We start from the raw sequence: 26,017 nt of genomic DNA, 5'->3' as shown, positions 1-26,017 counted from the left end.
AGGTTCGCAAAAAAAAAAAATAAAAAAATAAAGTCTATGCCTCCTACCCAGCTTTCTTACACTATATTTTTATACCTACACTAGCCAAAAAGATTTTGTTTCGCTGATTCACCATCTATAGATTGTTTAAGAAAATAAGAAGTGTACTAATAAGCTTTAACAAACTACAAGCAACCTCGAGATTTCTGTTCTACTTGTCAAAAACAATTATAATTAAGTTAAATGGGAATTGTTTATACCTACACCTACAAGTTTAAAACAAGGTTGTTTTGTTTCTCCTACACCTACAAGTTTAAAACAAGGTTGAGAAATTTTAACTATTCATTGACTTTATAAAAACAACACATTCTTACCTGACACATCTGATTGACACATGGATAGCATATCTCTAATCTCTTTAAAAAATGTTGATAGGTTCCTTTCTGTTTAAATATTTATTTATTTTGCTCCTAACCTAATTTTTTTTCTTTTTAAAGATTTTATTCAAATTCCAGTTAGTTAACATACAGTGTAATATTAGTTTCAGGTGTACAATATAGTGATTCAAAACTTCCACACAACACCTGGTGCTCATCATAAGTCACTCCTTAATCCCCATCACCTATTTTTTAAAATTTTTTATTTAAAAATCAATTTAGGGGGCGCCTGGGTGGCTCAGTCGTTAAGCATCTGCCTTTGGCTCAGGTCATGATCCCAGGGTCCTGGGATCGAGCCCCACATCAGGCTCCCTGCTCGGCCGGAAGCCTGCTTCTCCCTCTCCCACTCCCCCTGCTTGTGTTCCCTCTCTCGCTGTGTCTCTCTCTGTCAAATAAATAAATAAAATCTTTATAAAAAATGTTTTAAAAAATAAATAAATAAAAATCAATTTAGTTAGCATATAGTTTATTATTAGTTTCAGGGGTAGAACTTAGTGATTCATCAGTTGCATATAACACCCAGTGCTCTTTCCATCAAGTGCCCTCTTTAATGCCCAAGACCCAGTTACCCCATCCCTGTTCCCACATCCCCTCCAGCAACCCTCAGTTTGTTTCCTATAGTTAAGAGTCTCTTATGGCTTGCTTCCCTTTCTCTTTTTATCTTATTTTATTTTCCTTCCCTTCCCTTATGTTCATCTGTTTTGTTTCTTAAATTCCACATATAAGTGAAATCATGGTATTTGTCTTTCTCTGACTGACTTATTTCACTTAGCATAATACCCTCTAGTTCCATCCACATCATTGCAAATGGCCAGCTTTCATTCTTTTTAATGGCTAAGTAATATTCCATTGTATTTGTATACCACATCTTCTTAGGCATTCATCAGTCGATGGACACTTGGGCTATTTCCATAATTTGGCTACTGTAGATAATTCTGCACTGGGGTGCATGTGTCCCTTTGAATTAGTATTTTTGTATTCTTTGGGTAAATACCTAGTAGTGCAATTGCTGGATCATAGGGTAGTTCTATTTTTAACTTTTTGAGGAACCTCCACATTGTTTTCCAGAGTGGCTGCACCAGCTTGCATTCCCACCAACAGTGCAAGAGGGTTCCACATCCTCACCAACACCCGTCGTTTCTTGTGTTGTTGAGTTTAGCCATTCTGACAGGTGTGAGGTGATATCGCATTGTCTTTCTGTCTATTTAAAGTGCTGTGATTCCAATGGTACTCAATTATTATGCACGAATGGCATATTTTATTTTTGTTGTGTTCAATGACAAAGACAATTTACCTGGTCACTTTTTTGGCAACAATAACAGACATAATCTTCTGAGTTACTTGATAATGTCATTTGTCTTTTAATTTGTTTACTACTAGCTATTTCCCCAGCACCTAAAACAGTTCCAGACACATAGTAAGTCTTCAACAAATACTTGTGGAAAGGAATTCTATTATGTGAATTAATTCAGATAATTCATCATCCAAATGAGGACATTTCTTAAATGAATGCAGGCACTGTGAATGAGTACATCAAGAACACAGGTGTAAACCAGGCAATCCCAGATAAGCTCAAACATAGTCATAACTTATTGTCACTTAATGTCAGTTTCTAAATAATGTTATGTAAATAGAACCTTAGAGTTGATAAACTTCATAAAAATTCCATAAAATATGGAATTTTATGTTGTTGGTAAGCCTGAAATATGGATGATGCAATTCTATAGAATAATTAGGCTCAATTCATCACTTTTGAATACATGTAGAAATTCAAAATAAACAAATAAAGATATAATAGACCCTTCATCTAGAGTAAACATAACAATGTAATCTTAGTTTCATAAAGCTTGTACAAATGCTCCTTATTTGCCAAGTATTTTGAAGAGAAATTTTTAATACAACATTCATAGAAATAGTCAATCAATTTCCCATGAAATGTAATTCCCAATTAAGGAGATATAAGGTCATGCTAATTTTTCTCATTTTAGAAGAGACAAACTTATAATTTTACTTAGTAATTAACTAACCAATACAAAAATGTCCATCTAAAAAAAGATGAGAATATTAAAATGTCTAAATCTTACAGCATTGTATCATCATAAATTTTATTAAGCACATGTTCTTTTTTCATATGATAAATATATAAACACATGAATCAATGAAAAACTTATATTTGCTTCTGAAGATTCTAAGGCCTTGGGTTATATCTAATGAAGAAATAATGAAAATTATTTTAAAGCAAAATTAATGGAAAGTCCTGTCTAGCATTAAGACAGTAAAACAAAACTTTCCTGCTTTATTTTAAGTTGAAAATTCAGCCAAATTTTTGGAAATCTATACCAGATTTATATTCAATAAAAGCCACAGAGTCAATGGCCTTTGAGTAAATTCTATGGGAAAAGAATTTCCCCAGTTCTACAAAACAGTATTAGAAAATCTACATGCCTACAATTATTCCAGAGAATTTATAGTTAAGTTTCTAGGAAATCCACAGCAACATTGTTTACCAAATTTCTTCCTAATATAGAAAAATAAGTAATTCCCAAATTATATTAATAGGAGTATGAAAAGGAACCACCTATACCTCCAAAACTGAGCTACTTTTGAGTCCTAAACTGTATTTCCAAGCTTACACACAGGCAGTTCTAAACAGACATTACCAGGCATAGTGGAACTGAAAGGTTCTAAATGAAATACAATTCCTATTTTATATAGTTAATTATATGGACCATCAGTAAGTTAAAAACTGAAGGATCTAGTGATGTCTGGGTGGCTCAGTCAGTTGATTTTGGCTCAGGTCATGATCCCAGAGTCCTGGGATTGAGCCCCACATCAGGCTCTGGGCTCAGCATGGAGTCTGTTTATCCCTCTCGCTCTGCTCCTCCTCTCTCTCTCTTTCTATCTCTCTCTCTAAAATAAGCAAATAAAATCTTTTAAAAAAAATACTGAAGGATCTAAACCAAGTAAAGATTAAAAAGGCACTGGGAAAACAAACAAACACCAAAATACAAGAAAACCTACTAAATGTGATTTGGGAAAAAGAATTCTGTCATTCCTGGAATTTTTTAGGCACTGCTATATTTATAGGGATACCTGAGTTAAGATGTAACACTGTTAGTTCACAGTTGTAAAAGGTACACAAGAGGCAGCAGAAATACATTTGTTTGTTTGTTTAAGGAAAAAAGTCTAAAATATGAAAGTGAACATCAATTAAGAAATTTCAAAACTGTGTAGATCCAAAGGCAATGCCACTATACAATTCCAATATAACTAAATAGGTATTTGTGTGAATTTGGAACCAAATTCAGTTCAATAATAAATGGCCTAAAAATTTAGTTTCCCAACATCTTCCTTTAAGCAAAGAGTGGATTTGCCTACTAAGACCAGGAAAAAAAAAAAAAAGGAACAGTTTTTTGTGTGCCAAAGTGATGAAAGAGACAAATAAACAAGACTCTTCCAAGAAGATTCACAAGTTAAAGTCTTGGGCCAATGTATTCTAGGCAATAAAAGATACTTTAGATTCAGGGAAAACACTTCCAAGTTTTAATTATCATTGTGACAAGCCAAAGACAAGTGAGTCCCCAGATTATCAGACATGCTTATATTTAAATATTTAAATGTAAACTCTTAAATCCATTCATGAGCTAACTGTAAACCTGTGAAGTAGCTGCTGTTTGGAATTATCTGTGCAACTGAGAGCTCAGGTGATCAAGAGTTGACTAAACACACTCTTTTGTTCCATTTGTTCAAATGAACTGAATAATCAACAGCAGCTTAGACTACTTGGAAAGAGCTACTAAGTAAGAGTTTACTCTGGCAACCCAAGAAATACAAGGCAGAGATCATCAGCAGGAGTGAGGTGATATAATTATTACTATCATTCATTTCATTATCATTATAAAATAAAAAGCATGGGAGAAATTCTACCAGGTTAGTAACTCTACCAAGATAAAAATATACAGTACAGAATTATTCAGTATTAGGCTACTCATTTTAACCTTCTTTCTATTCAAGTTAGTAAAGTGATACAAGTCTATCATAAAAATGGCCTTACTTAGCCTAAAAGCTAATTGTCCAAAATGGATATCTAAAATTATTAGGTATTTAGTTTGTATAAGGTGAGTAGACATGAATGATAACATTGTTTCAGCTAATCTATACATGAAAATAAGTTAGATATAATAAAAATTTAAACAACTAAAAATGTACTAGAAAGTGCTGTCACATACATTAGGTTTTTTGAACCTTAAAACCACCTAGTAAGACAGCTATCATTACCGTCCATCACCAATTTACAAATGAAGAAAAAGAGAGGACACAAGATTTACTTAAAATCACACAGCCAGATCTTAAACCCTAACTTCAAACCTATTTACTTTCCACTTCAAAACAGCCAGTTCTTCTAGACTGATATTCTGAGAATACATTTTATCTTGAAGTTTCACAGCTCTAGTTAGCATTAAAGTAACATTGTGCTTATTTTCCCTAGCCTGAAGTCCCAAGTTGACCCCATACACTGGAAAACAGGAAAACTGGAAGAAGGGGGGGGGCGGGTAGGTGTATATGTATATGGCTCCAAATGTATTTCCCAATTTGAACATAAGCAAACACTTGTTACAAAGCTTACTGCCTATCTGAGCTTTTTTAGGGGAAAAAGAGAGCATTGTGGAAGAAAGAAAGCATATCTCACATTTTTCCCAATCAAACCAGTTTGTTCCCCATATTTTCCTTTTCTGGTTTTACCATCATTAATCTACAGCTGAAGGTGATTTGTCAAAAATTCATCTTATCTATTAAATAACTTGAAATGCCTTTTTAAAAGTATACTTATTTAAACAACCACAACTCAGAAAATCAATGCTGTAAAGAATCGAAGAAGTCATTCAACTCCCAAGTTGTACAAATCAGGAAGCTGAAAGGTAATTCAAGTTAAGACTAGAATGTAGAAGTCCTGATCCTCAGCTCAGAACTCCTTCCACTGTAACACGCCACCTCTTAAAAAATCAAGTGAAATATTCCACTTTAAATTGTTTTTGGAAGATAGTTGATTTCAGTAATCATTTTCTTCAATCCATTTAAAAAGCAATATTCTTATTTAAATGCATTTTCACTTCCTCAAGTCTATCAGGTGATCTAACAATGAAATGCTAGCCAATGACAGAAGCAATCAATAAGTAAATATCTTAAGAAGCACGACTTGTTCAAAGATACCAAGACTTGCACTCTGGAACCTCAGCATGCAAGTTTTCATATGTGTTGGTTTAAAGATATTAATCAGAGTTCAACTGATACTTTTTCAGAAATAGCAAATCAGGATTTTTCATAGGTAAAAGTTACATATGGACTTGGAAAGATTTCAGTGCCCAACACTGATCAATTTTAACAACTGCAATATTATGGGCCACAAATCTTTGTATTTCATTGGCCCATGTATTTGAAAATCTGAGCACCTGTGGGGTTCTCCAGATCCTAATTTCCTTTAAATAAGAGCAAGAACTATATAAAGAACTCTAGTCTTAAGTTCCTCAGGAGACAAGGCATCATAACAAAAAAAGTGATTTCATTTTTTTCATTTCTAACAAGATTTTCTTTATTTGAAATTACATTCTCAAGGGTAAAATTCTATGTGATGGCTATTGGGGAGGGCACATTCTGCAAGGAGCACTGGGTGTTATGCACAAACAATGAATCATGGAACGCTGCATCAAAAACTAATGATGTAATGTATGGTGATTAACATAACAATAAAATTTTTTTTTAAAGATTATTATGTTAAAAGATATTCACTGAAACAATACTGGTTATAGTGAAAAACTGAAAACAAATGGAAAGTCCAATTATAGTGAAACAACAAAGTGAACAGGTCTATCTATATTCAGGTGCTGATTACACAGAGGCAAATTGGATTTTTAACTAATATTAGGAAAAGCCTTTTAAAAGTGAAAAAATGCCATGTGATAATGTTGTGAAATAAAAGCAGCATAACACTGAAAAAAAAAGCAGAACAAAAAGATCTGAAGGGGCAATCTAAATTGAATCTGTTTTTAACTGGCAAATTTAGCATGTTTTCCTCTAGTATGATCACATATTACACATATCCTTTGAACAACACGGGTTAGGGGCACCAACCCCCTGTGCAGCTGAAAATCCGCACATACCTTTTTCATTTAGTTTTTATTTAAATTCCAGCTAGTTAACATACAGTGTAATATTTGTTTCAGGTGTACAATATAGTGATTCAACACTTAGGTACAATACCCACGCTCAACACAAGAAGTGCACTCCTTAATCCCCATCACCTATTTCACCCATCCCCCTCACCCAGCTCACTTCTGGTAACTATCAGTTTGTTCTCTATATAGTTAAGAGTCTGTTTCTTGGTTTGTCTCTCTCTCTTTTTCAAAAAAGTGGCATTTTGGGAGTGTAGGATAACAGAAATGCAGACAGTTATAAAGATTAACAGATAAAACTCTCAAGCTGAGGTCAGATAAATCACATAAGCATATATTTAGTAAGAGTTCATTGTTTGCTAGTATATAGAGAACGACAGAAATAGAAAATAATAAAATTTAAAAATAGTATGACACTCATCTTGTAATTTGCACGGTGTGTAATAAGAGCTAATAGAATATATAAAAATATTTGATTATGAAGTGGTATAATGGAAAGTGACTGGAATATAAATCTGAATATCTGGGTTCTAGTTTTAGTTTTGCCACTTTGTGAGAGTAGTTTTCTGGGCTTCTATTTCCCCACCTGTAAAATGAGGGTGTTGGATTAGATAATCTACAAGGACACTTTTAGTTATAGGTTATAATCTAGAAATATTCCATGAGTATAGACTCTCTCTGCAATTTTAATGTTTTATGAAAATCATTCAATCTTGCCTGTATCTGTAAAGATCATTAATCTCTTGGTAACATGAGAAAAAATCATTTATGTGACCAAGAACTATAAATGGAAACATATTGTATACATATACATATGAAACAAGATTCAAAATGAAGTACACATTGCTAAGAGAGTCACTCAAAATAGAGTCAAAAGTCAAAAGGAAGTAGGACTTATGCATATCTCCTATTTCAACTGTCAGAACACCATGAACTTTTGACTTTTGTCAATTGCAATTTGTTGTTTGCAACTCCAGGACCTCCTTGAACACATCCTTCTAACTTAAACTGAAATAGAAATAATGTAACGCCTATTATCTAAATAGCCAACTGTGTATTAGATAGTCAGTTTAAACTCTGCCAGCATCAATCATAATTCTTTCAAAACAAGTTATATAACCTCATGGTTTTTGCTTTTATAAACCTGCATTCTTCCCTCCTAACTCCAAGAACACTTTCAATTTTGGTGGATTCTGTGTCTCAAGATTATAATCCCTAAGGCCCCAGATAGACTCTATAGTTGCTTTACAGCCTCTTCTTGATCTACAACATATATATATATACTCATTAGATTAACATTATATATTGATATACAATGCAGTATTAACTTTTAAGATGAGATTTTTTTTAGTTAATTTTGAGAGTAACTTCACCAAATTTGAAAACCACCTTCTTCTAAATGTGACATAATAATTAGTGTTAGTTTGGCCAGCAAACTCACTAATTCACAAAATATATTTTTGTCTCTTTATGTTTACAAAAGAAAAAACTGGAATAAAAACAGAATACATTAAGTTGAATTTACATCATTCTGTAAATGAGGAAATATAACTTAATTTTCGACTTACCACAGTTTCACATGTAAGTTCACAGGTTCTGTTTATATATTTTAGGAATAATTTGATTTAGGAAGCAGTATGGTGACATGTTTAAGAGCATGGGCTCTGGAGCCAGATTGCCTAGTTTTAAATCTCAACTCCACTACTTTCTAGTGCTGTAACTTTGATCTTATTGATCTATTTTATAAAATTGGAATAATAACAGGGTATTGTATAGATCAAGTGAGTTAACACAAGTTAATAGACGTGAGGCACTTAGAACAGTGCTTTCACATAGTAAACATTCAATAAATATTTGCCAATATAGTCATATAATATCAATATTAAAAATCCATTTTAGAATATCCTGGGGCACCTGGGTGGCACAGTCGATTGGGTTTCCAACTCTTGGTTTTGGTTCAGGTCGTGATCTCAGGGTCGTGGGATGGCTCCATGCTCAGCATGGAGTCTGCTTCAGATTCTTTCTCCCTCTCTCTCTCCCTCTCCCTTTGCCCCTCCTGCTCGTGCTCTTCCTCTCTAAAATAAATAAATAAATCTTTTAAAAAGTTTAGAATCTATCCTAACAGTGAATAAAAGTTACATGATACAGAATTATGATATATTTTATTCCAAATGTTTAATAAAGTTCTAAAATCAAACATTTTCATTGACTACAAAATACCACTTTATTCCAACAGCCACAAGGATGAAGATGGAAGTTGGAAATCCAGGCATGGTCCTATCACTCACCTAGTCAAACTCTTCAATGGTTCTCCACTAATAAAGTCCAGACTTATTTAAATGGCTTACACACCCCTTCATGATCTTGTACTTACTTGCCCATATAACCTCATTTCTCATTTTTCCTGTCCAACTTTAACACCTGCCCACCCTAACCACAAATGCACATACACATGCACACATTATTTTCACTAAAAACATGAAATTTTGCAGAAAAGTAATTTCACTCTCACATTTCCAGGTCTTACTCATGCTATTCATATTGCCTGATACATTCTTCCACCCATTTTTTCTACTATAGTGTTACTTTAAAAGTGAGAGCTGGGAACAAGCCAATGCTTATCAATAGAGGAATGGATAAATTATTCTTTGTTGATCTGGCTATATTTTGCGGACAGCTCTTAAAGTAATGTTTACTGAGCATCTTCTATGCACTGTTCTAAATTCTGGAGATTAGTGAGCAAAACAGACAAAAATTATATCCCCCAAAATGAGATAAATCTATATTAAGAAAAAAAAAGCAAGTTGCATAACATATTTTTATTTTAAAAATTCCATTATTAAAATAAGCTAGCAGGATAGAGCAAAGAGAATTTAATGTTATAATTTTATATACTTCTATATTCTATTGTACAATAATGTACAGTGATAAGTGATACTATACAATTCTTGGAATTATTAAGAGATATTTTGTATCTCAACATTTACAGTAACCATACACCCATGGAGGGGGGAGGTGTGTGAAAGGCCCCATTCTCCAGGCATCTTGGCTGCAGTACAACAAGATTGTCTAAAGCCACAGGGAAAATGGTGGAAAATTTACCATTGCCATTGCCAAAAAGAACAATTTATGGCTTTGTTCTTTTCTTAAGCACCCAATTTGGCTACATACTATATCTCATGGGGGCTTTTATTCCTGAATCTTGACGAAACGCCATAGGCTAAATCTATTGGCCTCAAAAATATTGGGCAGTTGCATGGCCTGTCTACCTCTTCATTACTACAGTAATTGGTTATGTACTATCATTTGAAATAAACAGGATGAATACATCTCCACTCATCTCCATTCATACAATCACAGATAACTATGCTAATAATCAACAGCAGAAGAAATACCAATAAGAGGCCATCCCAACATTAAGAGATATTCTCATTAGTGAAGTAAACCAAATGTTCTTTCTTGCAGTCAAAGAACTTTACACCAAAAATTGAATTCTATGTAGACTAACACCAACTATTTATTATGTTTTTGACATAACAATTTTGACCATAGTTATTTTGACTATCTTTCTTATTAATACCTAACACTGAAAGGTAAAAAAATTAAGTTGAACTTCTCTTATGTTGAGTTCCCTTAATATCATTAAGTGTTCTAAAATATTAGTTATTAATGGACAGACTAAATAAAATCACGCATTAAAAAAAGAATAAAATATCTCTCACTCAAGGGCACATAATTGTTTATAAGTTATTTCTTCCCAACATAAAGAAAAAAATTTCTACTAAAGGTCACTTAAGGAAAGTTAAGGGAATAGAATTTGAGGTGAGAAGATATTTAAAGCAATTAGTTTCCTTCTAAATTAATGTTTTAAATAATTGTGTGTATCTGAATAATAATTAAAGATTTAAAAAATAAACATTTAACTTTCTTGGAAGAGAATGTTTATTCCCCTCACTACCATTATATTTAGATCTATCACTTGACTCATACTTTTCAAAATGCATTTTGGCCACCATCGGGGTCCACTTTTATATGAATGCTATATTTGTAAAAATATATTTAGAATATTACTGATCTTTTTGTCTTTTCACTGCATTGACATTTACTCTAAAGGTGCAAAACTAATGATAAGTAAAATTACTGGTGCCTTATCGTAAATCAAGCCAGTGACACTGAATTGTACTAGTTAGCAGTCACTGAAGTCTTTGTAACCACACACATGTACTTTTTATCTTTTTTTCTTCCAAGATTGTATTTAAATTTAAGTTAGTTAACATATAATGTAGTATTGGTTTCAGGAGTAGAATTAGGAATTCATCACTTAATTATAACACCCAGTGCTCATCACAACAAGTGCACATGTATTTTTTTTAAATGTCAGTTTCACCTAAAAATTCTTGATAAAACAGTAAAAAAAAATATTGATCTTATTAAATCTCAACTTAGAGTACACTTTATAATATGTGTAACCAAATTCTAAGTATATATAAAGTATTTCTGCTACATACCAAAGTAACAATAGTTTTCTTGACGAAAAGGATTTGTGTGATTCTTCAAGATCCAAACTAACAGCTTTTTCCATAGAACACCATTTTTACTTGACAGAATGAATGATAGGCACAGAATGGTATTCAAAATAGGGTTTTTTTTTTTAATTCAAGTATAGTTAACATAAGTGTTATATTAGTTTTAGGTGTACAATATAATAATTCAACAATTCTACACATTAAGCAGTGCTCATCATACTAAGTGTATTCTTAATCCCCTTCACATATTTCACCAATCCCCTCTCCCTCTGGCAACCACCAGTTTGTTCTCTATAGTTAAGAGTCTGGATTTTGGTCTCCTTTTTTCTTTGTTCGTATTTTTTTGTTGTTTCTTAAATTCCACCTATAACTGAAATCATATGGTTATTTGCCTTTCTCTGACTGACTTTATTTTACTTAGCATTATACCTTCTAGATCCATCCATGTTGTTGCAAATGACAAGATGCACGATTTCATTCTTTTTTGTGGTGGCTGGGTAATATTCCATTGTATATACTACATCTTCTTAATCCATTCATGTATGATTAGACACTTGGGTTGCTTCCATATCTTGGATTTTTAAAAGACATTTTTTAAAAAATGGTATGAAGTGAGTCTTTTCACTTCAAGGAAAACAACTGATTGTATTTGTTTTCAATAATAAAATTGTTTTCAAATTTACAAATGTGATATTAATGGATGTGATTATTTTATATTGTATCATGAAATATGTCAACATTTGGAAGCTTTGTATAATTCAGTGATCCAACATTTTCCAAATGACCATGTCATAAAGTCATACATTGCTAAAAGTTCCATTCAAAGTACAAGTTAGACCAATGGTAATAAAATATAAAGAGCTCATTATGTTTCAGATTCCAAATCAAAATTAACCTGAATTTTACTCTTTAAATGGGTGAATTTTATGATATATGAATTATATCTCAATAAAGACATTGCTAAGCAAACAGCAAGCAAAGGTGAAAATGCCTAGCAAAATGCATGACACACACCAGAAGTTCAATAAATACTTTCTTTGTCTTGGTAATAACTGATATGTCTTTCAAAATCCACTCACAAACCTAAGATACATCACAAAGGTTTGAGTAGATTCAGTTAGACTATGGGAAATATTTATATATCAATGGTCAACAAACAGTATAATGTATTCACAAAAGAAATTCCTATTCTCATGGTACCTGAATGGCTCGGTCAGTTAAGCATCCAACTCTTGATTTTGGTTCAGGTCATGATCTCAGGGTCGTGGGATTGAGCCCTGTGTCAGACTTCACACTGGGCGTGGAGCCTGCCTGGGATTCTCCCTCTCCCTCTTCCCCTCCCCGCCCCCATTCATGCTGTCTCTCTAGAAAATTCCTATTTTCTTGTCTAGTTATTATTATTGACATTACAGAAACTATCCCTTTTTAAAAGTTTCTGTGAAATATGAATGAAAAAACAGGAATGACCTTCTAAGATTCCTTGCAGTTATTTAACATGAACTGAAATCTAATATCTGATTTAAATTTTGGAGTCTTAATTGAGGCTTCCTAGTATGAAGTATGTTTCAGGAAAAAAAGCAGAAAATCTTGTATGTGAGGTATTAGAAAATCGCTTAGCAGATATTTACTGACAACTTCCCTCAGTTAAACTGCTATTTATGAAAAAAAAATTAAGTAATCTCTATCTCATAATTCCTCTTTCTACTAAAGAATAAAATTATTATATTGTACAATAACGTTTTTGGTATTGCAAATTTGTTGAATATAAAGGTTACCTTGAAAAAATATCCAATAATGTCAAGAATAATCATACTAGGAAGCAAAACACAGTCTAGAACTATTCTCCTTTACAATGAAAACAAAACTATCTATGCTCTTGTCTTATTCAGATAAAAGAGGAAATTTTTGTATCTGAGTTTCAAATTTTTTTAGATCTGCCTATTGGCATAAGGGAGCAGACAGATCTTATGGTCTTGAGGCATAAACTAACTAGAACTTCCATTCAGAAGCAGAAGCATACTGGTGAAGCCAGGGTGAAGAGACGGAAGAATAAAAGCAATTTCTCAGTCTTCTCTGACACTCACAGGCTTCTTGTACATCTCTCTAATTCACTACATTCATTCAATCATTCATTGAGTAAATATTTGTTATATACCTTGGATCAAGCAGTGAACCCACACATACCCTGTTTTCATGCAACTTACCTTCGAGTGGGGAAACTCAGATAACAAAAGAAATGAAAAAATAAAAAGTATATTAAGATGCAGCAAATGTTATAGAAAAAAAAAAAGCTAAGTAGGTAGAAGAGGTTCCAACGTTAAATAGGATGGTCCCAATAGATCTCTCTGAGAATGACAATTAAGCAAGAACTTAGAAATGTTCTGAGAAAGAGCTGGAAAAATGATTCAAGAGAGTATTGAGGAGCAGAGTATTCCAGGAAGAATAAACAACAAATGCAAAGGTCCTGAGGTGTGTGACTATTTGAGGAACACTAGTAGGTAAACATACCATGAGCAAAAAAGAGCAAAGGGAAGAGGTGATATTTTGATATAGTAAATATATATTTGGTCTTCATGCCCATTTCCTGGCACAGAGCTCCAAAAATCTTTGTAATTTCCTGAGTGGTAAGAGTGAGAGGAGTGTCTATTACTCATAATAAGCCCCTCTCAACTGTACCTGAGTTTGTTTCTGAGGTGATTCTTAATACGCCCCTAGATAGCTCCAGGAAATGGGCTGTTTGCCAGAAGAACCAACTATGTGATTAGAGAGTTGGAACTTTCAGCCCTACCCCTGACCTCTGGGGAGGGGAGAGAGGCTGGAGACTGAGTTAATCACCAATGGCCAATGACTTAATCAATCATACCAATGTAATGGAGTCCCATAAAAATCCTGAATGAAGAGGTCCAGAGAACTTCACCACAGAGAACTTGGTGAATGCATCCTTATCCCAGGAGGATGGAGCATCCCATACCCCATAGGAAAAGAATTACACTCAGGACCTTCCAGACCTTGCCCCATATACCTCTTCATCTTGCTATTCATTTGTATCCTTTATAAAAAAAAAATTAATAGTAGAGGGTTTCCCTGAGTTATGTGAGCCATTATAGCAAATAATCAAACTGAGGAGAGGGTTTGGGGAACTCCTGATTTGTAAACAACTTGGAAAGAAGTGTGGATAACCTGAGGAGACCCATGACTTGTAATTGGTGTCTGAAGTGGGGGGCAGTCATGTGGGATTAAGCTTTTGATCTGTTGTGGGGGCAGTCTGTGCTAACTCTGATTTGTTAATATGAGAATGGAATTAAATTGCAGGACACCCAATCGGTGTCCACAGAGCACTGAAGAATTGTTTGGTGTGGAAAACTCACATTCTTTTGGTGTCTAGATATGTTTTGAGTAGAGAAACAGTTTTCCTTTAGGAGAGTAAGAGAAGATGAAGTTAGAGAAGAAGGAGAGGGCCGTATCTATCTTGTAGGGCCTTTGGGGCCATCGTAGGGGCTTTGGCCTTTATTCAAATTAATATGGATCCATTAGAGGGTTTTCAGACAAAGGATAACTGATTTAACTGATATTTTAAAAGGATCCACCTCACTTCTCTGAGGAAAACAGATTGTATGGAGACAAGGGAGAAAGCAGGGAATGTCAGCTAAGAGGTTAGTACAATAATCCAGGCAGGAGAGATTGGTGGCCTGGACCAAATAATGGTAGTGGCACATTTAAACTGGGTAATTTGAGAAGAGTTGAATATTTACAAAAATATGGGGCAAGTTTTAAGGAAAACACCAAGGGATAGTGATATACCCAAGAGCTAGTTATAGAATGAAGCTGTTACCATACCAAGGCCTAAAGCATAAGGGGAAAGGATGGGTGCTGGAACCTAGAGAATGTAGTTTTATGGAGAGGGTCATGAAAGGGTCACAACCAACCTACAGCAATCTGGCAAGGAAAGAGCTGTGGAGAGGAAAAGGACACTAATCTTACTCTCCCCCAGCTCTCCTGAGTGCCTCTCATTGGTTGAACCCAAATGGAAGTCAAAGAGGGAAGGAACTCATTCAGTAGGGTTCTCAATGCACAGAGTAAGTTTAGAAGGCATAGAGAGAGGCAAATGGAAACTATGTCTTGTAGTGAGGAATCAAGGTGAACTTAAACGTTTGTGACCTGAGCACCTAGGGCAGAGTTGTTATTTACTGAGATGGGAAAGAATTTAGGTATAGGAGATTTGAGAAAGAAATCAGGAATTCCATTGTAGACATCTTAAATTTAAAGTGTTCAAGAAGAAATGTACAGTAGAAAATTGGATATATAAATTTGGAGCTCAAAAATGAGGTCTGGCCTGGAAACATAAATATTAACCCTGGTTGTCATGGATTTGAGATACCAAAGAAAATGTGACACTGATCTATAAATACAAATGATTCTCTTTCTTTGAGAGAGAATTCTTTTATTTATTTTGAAGGGGGAAAAAAACCTTAAATAATATTATAATCAATTCCCTTTTTAGCATCCTCGAAAGCATGAGCTAAAAAAGTTTATAATTATCTGTGTTATAATTATCTGCATATGCCATTATAGACTGTGACCTCCTTAAGGGTAGAAACCATTTCTTAGTCATCTTTGTATTCCCAATACCTAGCATATAAAAGCCTCTCAAAAATGTCTGACACATGAATGGAATTAGTGAAAATATAAATAAATGAAAATAGGGTTGGGAGTTGTAGGGTGTCCCGAAGGTGCTATCTAAAATGCCATATTAATGAGAAAAGTTTTATTTTTGTAAAAAAAATCTCTTCTGGCCGACTGTCTGAAGACTCAGATATCCTGATCCATCCTGTAACAGGAGGTCAAGGGGAGGCCAAGAGTCACACTTTAAACAAAGGAGGCTTAAGCAACTTTGAAAGCTTCTGTTGGTAAAGCAAAGAGCAAGCACTGTGGATAGTCTGAGTAAACAGGGTGGCTCTATACCAGATAATAACAAATCACATTTATTTGTTTGTTTCCTGTGCCCTTGAGGCAGAACCTGCTTTTATTTTTTTCGTATTAATTGTACTAAATATAGTGTTTATTCTTTTAATACCTGTTTTTACACTGTTATTATATACGGGCTTATTAAGAAAATATTTATGGTCATACCATATACTAGATATGTAATTTTGTGTCTTTTTTCATGTAATATCATGTTTTTAAATTCATACTTGTTGATATATATAATTCTTGTTTATCTGACTGCTTATTTTGATTGCTCTTATAAACAATGCTAGAGTGAACATTCTTATACACATGCAAGAGTTTCTTTAGAATATATATATGTAGAATATATATATGTATGTGTATATATATATATATATATGTTGGATTGCTAGTTCATAGAATATGTGCATCTTCAACTTTGCTAGATATAGCGAAACTCAGGGTAGATATATAAACTTACACTCCCACAAGTAGTTTATGAGAATCCTAGTTCCTCACATTTAATCTTTTCCGGTCTGATGGATATGAAATGGTATCTTATTATTGCTTTAATCTGCATTTCCCTATTATCCAGGCATCCTCTTCTGTGAATTGCCTATTTAATTTTGAGCCAGTGTGGAATCAACAAGCTTTGTCTACCCCATGTATTATGGTTCCATATCAGTGGCCAGGTCTGTTCAAGAACCTTCATGCCAAAGTCAAAAAGCAGTACCTCTGAACAAAGGGATTTGGATTTTCCTCTAGAAGCCACAAAATTGAGTAGGGGTGACTCTCAGGGGCATGGGTTTAAGATATTAGAGAAAAGTTAGATACCAATATAAATGGAAATGGTTCTCTCTTTCTCTGAGAGTTTAATTTACTTTGACAAGGAAAAAAAAACTTTATCTTACTCTATTTTTCTTAGCATGTCTAATGTCTCCCTCCTGTCTTTCCTTGTGTATTGTTTTTGTCTCTCTCTGACACATACTTAAACACACACAATCTGTATTAAATACAATGAAAAAAGCATACATAAAAATATGTGTATTAAATACAATGAAAAATAGCACTCAAAATGGGAAGCTGCCTTGTTGACAGTTTGATGAAAGAAATATAGAAGGATCAACTTTCTCATCAGCCATCAGTGGAGATGAGATAATTTGAAGTAACTCCCAAAAACCAATATGCTTCACCAAGCACACAGTATACATGCAAGAAAAATAGATTTTAATATAATATCAGCAGTTCTATACATAAGTTATGATCCATTCCAACAGGATTTTATTTTATTTTTTTTAAAGATTTTATTTATTTATTTGAGAGAGAGAGAGAGAATGAGAGAGAGAGAGCATGAGGGAGGGAGGGTCAGAGGGAGAAGCAGACTCTCTGCCGAGCAGGGAGCCCAATGCGGGACTCGATCCAGGGACTCCAGGATCATGACCTGAGCCGAAGGCAGTCGCTTAACCAACTGAGACACCCAGGCGCCCCCCAACAGGATTTTAATAGATGTTCCTCAGTAAAAAAAATCTCTGTATTTATTGCAACAATATGCAAATCAGTAAAAAAAATATGAACACCAATTTCTTTTTTTTTAAAGATTTTATTTATTTATTTGAGACAGAGAGAATGAGAGAGAGAGAGCACATGAGAGGGGGGAGGGTCAGAGGGAGAAGCAGGCTCCCTGCCGAGCAGGGAGCCCGATGCGGGACTCGATCCAGGGACTCCAGGATCATGACCTGAGCCGAAAGCAGTCACTTAACCAACTAAGCCACCCAGGCGCCCTGAACACCAATTTCAAAACTAACTTCATATAATACAATTCTTCCATCAAAAGCCTGTTTTCAGAAGCCTCACTTAATTTGACATAATACCATTTTTTGGTCTTCTTTAAAGTACAGGTCATAGAAATGTCTTGTTACAGATACTTATAGTTTCTACATTTTGCCAGTGTTAGAACTCTCCAAAAGCCTAGCCTTTATGACTACTATAATATAGAACAATGTTGTCAAATAGAGCTTTCTGTGATAATGGAAGTGTTCTGTATCTTTGCTGTCCAATGGTAGCCACTAGTCACATGTGGTAATAAGTATTTGCTATGTGGTTCATGTGACTGAGGAACTAAATTTTAATTTTATTTTAATTGATTTGAATTTGTTAAATAGCCAACATGTGACAAATCACTTCTCTATTGGGCAGCACAGATTTACTGTAATCTAGAAAAATTTTCCTTTCATCTACCTATAAATATCAGTCTCTATACTAAGCAGATAACTAGAACTGGACAATCTCTGCTCTATGATCAGAGGTCACAAGACTCAGCACCACTGGTGGTGACCTATGTCTTGCTCCCTATCAGTGCTGAATTACTGGGTACCCACTATGGAGGGCTTCTGTAACTTATGTCCTGATTCTCATTTTTAGCAGAGCTTACGTTTAACTCTTGTTATTTAACCTATGGGTGCTTGGATACCTGGATACTAGGTGCTTCGTGCTCCTAATTTGTGTCCCTGGGCATCTCTGCTTGCTCTCCCAGAGTGATTCAGCTACATCAACAACCATTATACCCCAGCTCCTGTGAGGCCAGTGTTGATTGACTACATGCTATTTCCTGCCAAAAGATTCAGTATTCATATCCTCATTCATGACTTTAGTCAGACCTAAGGTATCTGTCTAACCTATGAGATTTTTTAAGCACACTCCTAGGTCTGATTTCTCTCGGTCTCCTTCTCAAGAAATGAAAATTGTTTGGATTGGAAACTGTTTAAGATAATCTGATGACTTAATCCTCCAAATAACAGTGTCCTCTGTATACCCCCATATTCAAAACACTTGTTATTCCATTAGTACCAGTTATTTCATTTTCCTGAGGAGCAAAGAACAAAGCTTATTTCTAAAATATCTGCAGAGATATCAAAAAATTGTACTATGAATTGAAAGAACTTTGAGACAAATACTTAATAGATTCCAGTGTGAGATATGGATTATAGGCATAATAGTAAATGGTCATTGTAAGTGGGAGATGACAATCTTCCTTTAACTATTTTCCCTAACTTTAATTATTAACCACAGTATAATTTATTATTAAAATTCTATTCATGGTTCATAAATTTTTGCAGTAGACACACAAAAATACATGTCACTATGGTAGAAATGTAAGAATACTAGTAGTCTAGACAGCATCTAGAGTTTCTAAAGTTTATGTTCTACAATTACTCTCATGACATATCCAGGCACTCTATCAACTGTCTAACAACCAGAGAGGATTCACTGTTGAATTGTAGATCCGACTGCCCTAAAAAGCCAGAATAATATTAAGTAATCCTTGACAGCAAATAAAAATCCAAAGTACACTAAAAGATAAGATTCCCCAAACCTGAAGAATTTAAATTAATAGAAAAGGGAAAATCTTCAGTAGGTGAAATCGAAAAGAAAAACTATGGATATTAAAAAGTAAAAAAAAAAAATCCCACTAATCTCAAAAAAAAGTAATTTCTGTTTTTGTTTTTTATCTGATTTTGTTTTTGTTTTTCTGTTTGTTTAACTCAAAGAGACCTGGGAGACTTGGAAAATGCATGAAGAAATGTGTCCCAATAATGACCAGAAGAGATATTAGCACATCTTGGTAGAAAGAGCATAAACTTGAAGCATTATACAGTCCTCCATTCAAATCCTAGATTGTCCGTTATTATCTTGGTGTCTTGAGAAAAAATTTCCTGAGCCTCTGTTCCTTCCTTTGCAAAAGGAGGATAATGTTGCCGACCTCATGCCATTGGCTTGAGGATTAAGTAAGATAAAATAAACAAAAGCACTGTGACACACAGTATTTGCGCAATAAATTGCTTTTGACAGCACCCTCCTCTCCTGCTTCTCTGTAGGTCTTTAAAAACGTATCTTTAAAAAAAAAAAATTAAAAAAAAAAGAATTTGTCATGTCTGACTGGTGGAAAATATGAAATATTGTAAACTCCACAGAGTCTAACACAATGGTGGGCAAATAATAAGCACTAAAAAAAGATTTGTGGATTGACTGAGATTCTATAAATGCATTCCTTCTTGAAAGCAGAGGGATGGATGAGATGAATTCTAAAGATCCCTTCCTGATTCTGAGATTAATGTTCTAGTAAAAAAGTTTCTGTCAGTGTCAACCACAATAAGAATAAGTTCATCATGAAGGCAAAAATGGAATTTTTTTTTCTGGTCCTACCTCTAGTTTTCTTTATGAAATATAATACAGAAAATCTCCTCAGGGTGCTTCCTGCAATCTTAAGTAAACTCTTCTTCCTAAATTGAAAAAATCCCAACTATTTTTCTCCAGTATTTCAATTTATCTCATTCATCACTTCTTAATCATTTGTTTCTTGGCCATTAATTCTGATTCCATCTCAGACAAGCCTTTGTAAATATTTAAAAGATGTTCCAGGTAGGGAGAGCACCATATCTGGTAGTGGTGATCCCCTCCTCTTCTTCCTGACACCAACACTGACTACTATGCAGACAGGAAGACCAGGGATAAGTAACAATTACTCCAGTAAAATGCTTTTCAGCATCCATTTGAGAGGACAACCTTAAACTGTGATAGTCATGGCTGAGAAATACACAGTCAACTGTGGAGATTACAGAAGAACCATCATGCTTCAAGGCAAATGCCTATTGGCACTAAACTATGGCTGGGAAAATAAAAGAGCTCCTTTCAGTAACCAGTTAACAAGAAATCCAGGACTCTCAATGGATATGAAAGCTTGTGTTTAAGCAAAACCACAGAACGGTTGTGACCATTTCATTTTCTTTAGCTTTCTTAATAAACTTCTATTTATGCTCCCTTGATGTTACCAACTTAAACTTCAGGGTCTCAGTAGGTTTTCCCACATTCCAGCATGGAAAAACTCCTAGCCATATAGATCTATGTAAAGCACTCTTTGTATCCTTCACTGTCTCTTGAAATCTTGCAACCCAAGCACAACAGCTACATATTTAAACAGTAGAGGTAATTTTACTAACTTGAGTAAAAATATATTCTTGGGTCCAGATAAAACTAAAGGTTTTCATTAATAACTATATAACCTGGAAAATGCCACAGATGAATTTCGAAGTAGTAAAAACTTACCTGTTTATAATATGGTGTATGTGTATGTATATATATGTGTATATATTCTTTGAAATTAAAAAAGTTTAAACCTTCAGTTTAAAAGGATGATATGAGCCAATTTTAGAAATGTCTTACATTCGGGGGCGCCTGGGTGGCTCAGTTGGTTGGGCGACTGCCTTCGGCTCAGGTCATGATCCTGGAGTCCCAGGATCGAGTCCTGCATCGGGCTCCCTGCTCGGCGGGGAGCCTGCTTCTCCCTCTGACCCTCCCCCCTCTCATGTGCTCTCTGTCTCTCTCATTCTCTCTGTCTCAAATAAATAAATAAAATCTTTAAAGAAAAAAAAAAGAAATGTCTTACATTTGTAAAGATCTGTAGATGTCTTCTACAATCACTCCTCTATAAATAACCACATTTCTAACAAATCTTAAAATCATACTGCTCTCAATAGAACAGTTTTTTCTTCAATAATCTCTACTTCTGAGTCTATTTGAAAAGTTGGTCAAAGACAGGAGCCATGTGCACATGTATGGTTTTGATTCCATCTATATTCCTGTCCTAATTCTTGTGGCTTGGACCCATTCCAGGTGCTCTGCCTTACCCTGTGGTTTGTATTTGAGATCCCCTTTTCTGACTCATTGCATTTTCCTGATTGACAAACAGATTTAGATATGAAAACAAACAGTTACCTGCCTGTAATTGGTTTCTAACAGCTGCACCTTTGTAGCACTTCTTAACCACGGTGAAGGTGCCTCCTAGAGAAGCTTCCTGTTTAGTTCACAGGGTTGTGCGTGTGTGTGTGCACACGTGCACGTGTGTGGGTGTGTAGGGTTCATGTACTTGGTTTTGTTTCCTTTTGTTCGTTTTTGGTTTTTTTAATTTGTTTGATTGTTTAATTTTTACCATTTGGGAGTTTTTATTGTTCCCCAAAATATTCAGTAATTTTGGTGTACATGATTTATACATTAATCTAAAATTTATATTTGTATTCTTTTAACCCTCCCCAAGTTAAATTTAAATAAGAATACAGTGGATTTGGGGGCACCTGGGTGGCTCAGTCGGTTAAGTGTCTGCCTTCGGCTCAGGTCATGATCCCAGGGTCCTGGGATCCAGCTCCATACGGAGCTCCCTGCTCAGCCAATGTCTGCTTCTCCCTTTCCCTCTCTGACTGCCGCTCCCCCTGCTTATGCTCTCTCTCTCTGTCAATTAAATAAATAAATAAAAATCTTAAAAAAAGAATACAGTGGATTTTAACTTTTTAAATTAATGTGACTTTTAATTGAACTTAGAAAAGTCTTAAGAAGAGTCACTTCTTTTTCTTTTATTGGTCTAATATAAAGCATAATAGTATTTCATTGGTAGATTAAAATATTAGACTAGAAGTAATAAACTCTTATTATATTTTTAGTAGTTTGTCTCATAATGTCAACTGAATTATGTGAAATGTATCAAACTAGTTACAGTATAAGCTACTACTTACATACTACAAACAATTGCAACTCCCTCAACATATCAGAATAAGAGACTGGGACTTTGCATTTTAAAATTCCTGTGGAAATTAAATGTATTTTAAGTATCAGCTCTGATTATTTAATCAGACAACTTGCATTTTGCCCTGGCTAATTTTGAAGGCTGATAATATTTTACTCATAAAAATAATTGTGCACCTGTTGTGATGGAAGCCTAGTTAAACAAATGTTAATAGGAATGTAACTCTTAGCTTTAAGCATAAGAACACAGGTCTCTCATTACTATTACATGAAGAAACATATTTTAAAAAAAAAAAAACATATTGTTAAAGCCATGGGATAGATCTTATTTTAAATCTCATCTCTTCCTTAGCCCTAGAGAGAGTTTAAGAATATTATTAAAACATGTACAACAAATGGTTGCATATTAACTCGAAAGGGAACACCAGATGATGTCTACCGAACAAAACGGATATGGAGTTCCTCCTTCCCATTTAATACCTATGTTCTTCTGCCTTACTCTATTCCCTGGCCAAACCATTTTAATGATATTGAATCATTTCTAAGAAACGTGTGTACTTTTCCTACCAGCTGATGATCAAAGGAGAAAATAAAAAGTGGGCCTATAAGAGCTGCACCCCTCTTGCACTCTTCTTACTTTCAGACTCTTTCAGCATTAGAGATCTTTTTCAGTACCCAAATTCTCTGAGCTTTAAAAAATGTGAGGCAGTCATGGAAAAGACAGACCTTTGCTCTGTGGATTCTACCATTTTGTAAAGACTTTCTAAGAGCTACCAACTTATGTCTATTCGATCCATTTCCCGGTGAAATCAGCTGTTAAGTACTGAAAAGAGGCTTGAGGAAAAAGAATTTGTCTTAAGTTAAACTAGCTAAATTTTGAGCTCAGTTATACATGTCTCTTATTGACTTCTGTAAGACTATAGCCTTGCAATTGGCCCAAATTCTTTAAGGTTATATTTAAAAGGTAATTTTATTCAAAATTACCTAAACTTTTGAACCCTATCTTTTATAATGCTGGTTCATTTTAATTTTATTTTGGTTAGTGCAATACAAGTTTACAAGCAGAGTTCAGAAAATGTGTGCATTTTTTAAATGACCTAAATTCTCTGTAGTTTTCTTTTTCAATAGTTTAATGCAGACATTTGGATTGAAGGGGAATCACAAATAAACGGAATAATTGCATCAAATTTCCTCAGTGCATTAAATATGCACTCAGTGGTAATTACCAACAGTAGCAACACATTTAAAAATGTAGAGAATAATGTACAATTTATGCCTATTTCAAGGGTCTTATTCATGAAAACACCATTTGGATGAAAATACACACATTTTATTAAGTGGTTAGCCTTAGATTTTTTTTTTTTTAATTCAGACAAATGACTTAAATAGTAAGTGTGTGGGAGGTCTAGTAGTATGGGCCAGCTCTTAATGTGACATATATATCCCATGAGAATTTGGTCAAGAGCTGACTCTACAGTAAAGAAATACCAGGGGTATACCCTGGCACCTAGGATGCTAGGCACTGAGCATTCCTGGGCCTATAAACAACAACGAGATTAATTACTATCCCACACATTTTTCTTCCAAGAATCAACTGTATATAAATATTGTCACAAATGTATATTTTTAAGCTTTTTACATTTATTCAAACAAAAGAAGACTAAATAGAAATAGAGCAAATTAATAATAGTGTATAAAAATTTTAAACAGTTTTATATTTTATGTTTACTAAAAATCTATGTATAACTTTTAATTATAAAATAATAAATGCATATGTATTGAAATATCATCTATCACAAATGTTACACTAAATAAAAAAAAAAAGGAGTTCATAGCCATTATATGTCCAGGTCTAGAAACGATACATATGAAAATCTCATTTTTGCAGCAAGACCTCTAAGCTTTAGCTACTACTATAATAAAATGCCAGAACCAAAATTATATGGAAAATCTCTTAAAGTTTTGTAAGAGAATTTTACTTGTACTTAAGTAAGGTCATTTAATAATACTACACGGACTTGGGAGACATAAAATTGCTGTAATAAGATGGGAAGGAAACTGATTAGGCTGGTGTTCACCAGGCCTAGCTTACCTGAAAAATGTAAGCTAATTATCAATAAAGTGGTTATCATTTTTTGGTTAAGCCAACACTGGGGACATGAACTATACTGTAAGTTTGACATGAATAATAACACTGATTTCTTGGAGTATTAGAACTTCCTCTCAATTTTATATATATCTAATCATTTCCTATGAAATAATTTGTGCTACAAGAGATTAATAAATGGTTCCAGGCCCCTATGGGTGGCACATAACTAAATACTCTTGTTCCTATTCCTACTGGTAAACTATTATTTACTAAAGACTTATTTTTTAGTCATTTTACAATCACTGACAATAATCCTGACTTGCATGTATTTTTTTTTTCCCACTTTGCAGGTTAGAAAGCTGAGAGTAAAATAGGTTAAATAAATTGCTCAATTTATGCCATGATTCAAACCCACATCTGATCAACTCTACACCCTGTGTTTATTATGCCACAATTCCTGTTTGTGGCATCAAAGGGAAGAAAGCAACTAACTTCTTTAAGCCAGTAACTTCATTCAGGGTGTTCATAGAATCTTTGAACTCTTAAATATAACTGATTTGCTTTGTAGTTATTACTGAAAATTTTATTTATTATTTTTATTTTTCATTTATTTATCTATTTTAAGGTTCTAGCTCAGTGGTTCTCAACATGTGGTTTATGAACATGTTGGAGTTCCAGAGAACTCTCCAAGGTGTCCCTGAGGTCAATACTGTTTTCATAATAATACTAAGGCATTAGTTGCATGTTACAGTGCTGAGATGTGTACTGACAATGCAAATGAAATAGTGGGTTAAAACAGCTGGTCCCCCTGCATGAATCAAAGGCACCTAACTCTATTAGTAGTCAATGTATTCTTCACCACCACAAGCTTGTAGTAAAACAAAAAATTTAGTTTCAACTAAGAATTTCTTTGATGAAACAATGACATATCAGATAAAGGGCTAGTATCCAAAATCTATAAAGAACTTATCAAACTCAACACCCAAAGAACAACTAATCCAATCAAGAAATGGGCAGAAGACATGAACAGACATTTCTGCAAAGAAGACATCCAAATGGCCAACAGACACATGAAAAAGTGCTCAACATCACTTGGCATCAGGGAAATCCAAATCAAAACCTCAATGAGATACCACCTCACGCCAGTCAGGATGGCTAAAGTTAACAAGTCAGGAAACAACAGATGTTGGCGAGGATGTGGAGAAAGGGGAACCCTCCTACACTGTTGGTGGGAATGTAAGCTGGTGCAGCCACTCTGGAAAACAGTATGGAGGTTCCTCAAAAAGTTGAAAATAG

The 26,017-nt window shown here is 34.3% G+C and overlaps 1 protein-coding gene and 1 pseudogene across 13 annotated transcripts in view; one reads left to right on the top strand and one right to left on the bottom strand.

Moving 5' to 3' along the window:
- SOX6 (SRY-box transcription factor 6) overlaps window positions 1–26,017 on the bottom strand; it is a 584,292-nt gene that overhangs the window by 211,999 nt on the left and 346,276 nt on the right. The gene's annotated exons all lie outside the window — the stretch shown is intronic.
- LOC102736481 (phosphatidylinositol N-acetylglucosaminyltransferase subunit P pseudogene) lies at window positions 9,607–10,077 on the top strand (annotated as a pseudogene).

The sequence above is a fragment of the Leptonychotes weddellii genome, chromosome 11, assembly GCF_054177405.1.
Source record: "Leptonychotes weddellii isolate Sample4059 chromosome 11, ASM5417740v2, whole genome shotgun sequence".
Lineage (NCBI taxonomy): Eukaryota > Metazoa > Chordata > Mammalia > Carnivora > Phocidae > Leptonychotes > Leptonychotes weddellii.
The sequence above is the reverse complement of the archived record's forward strand: the minus strand, read 5'-3'. Positions and strand labels throughout refer to the sequence as shown.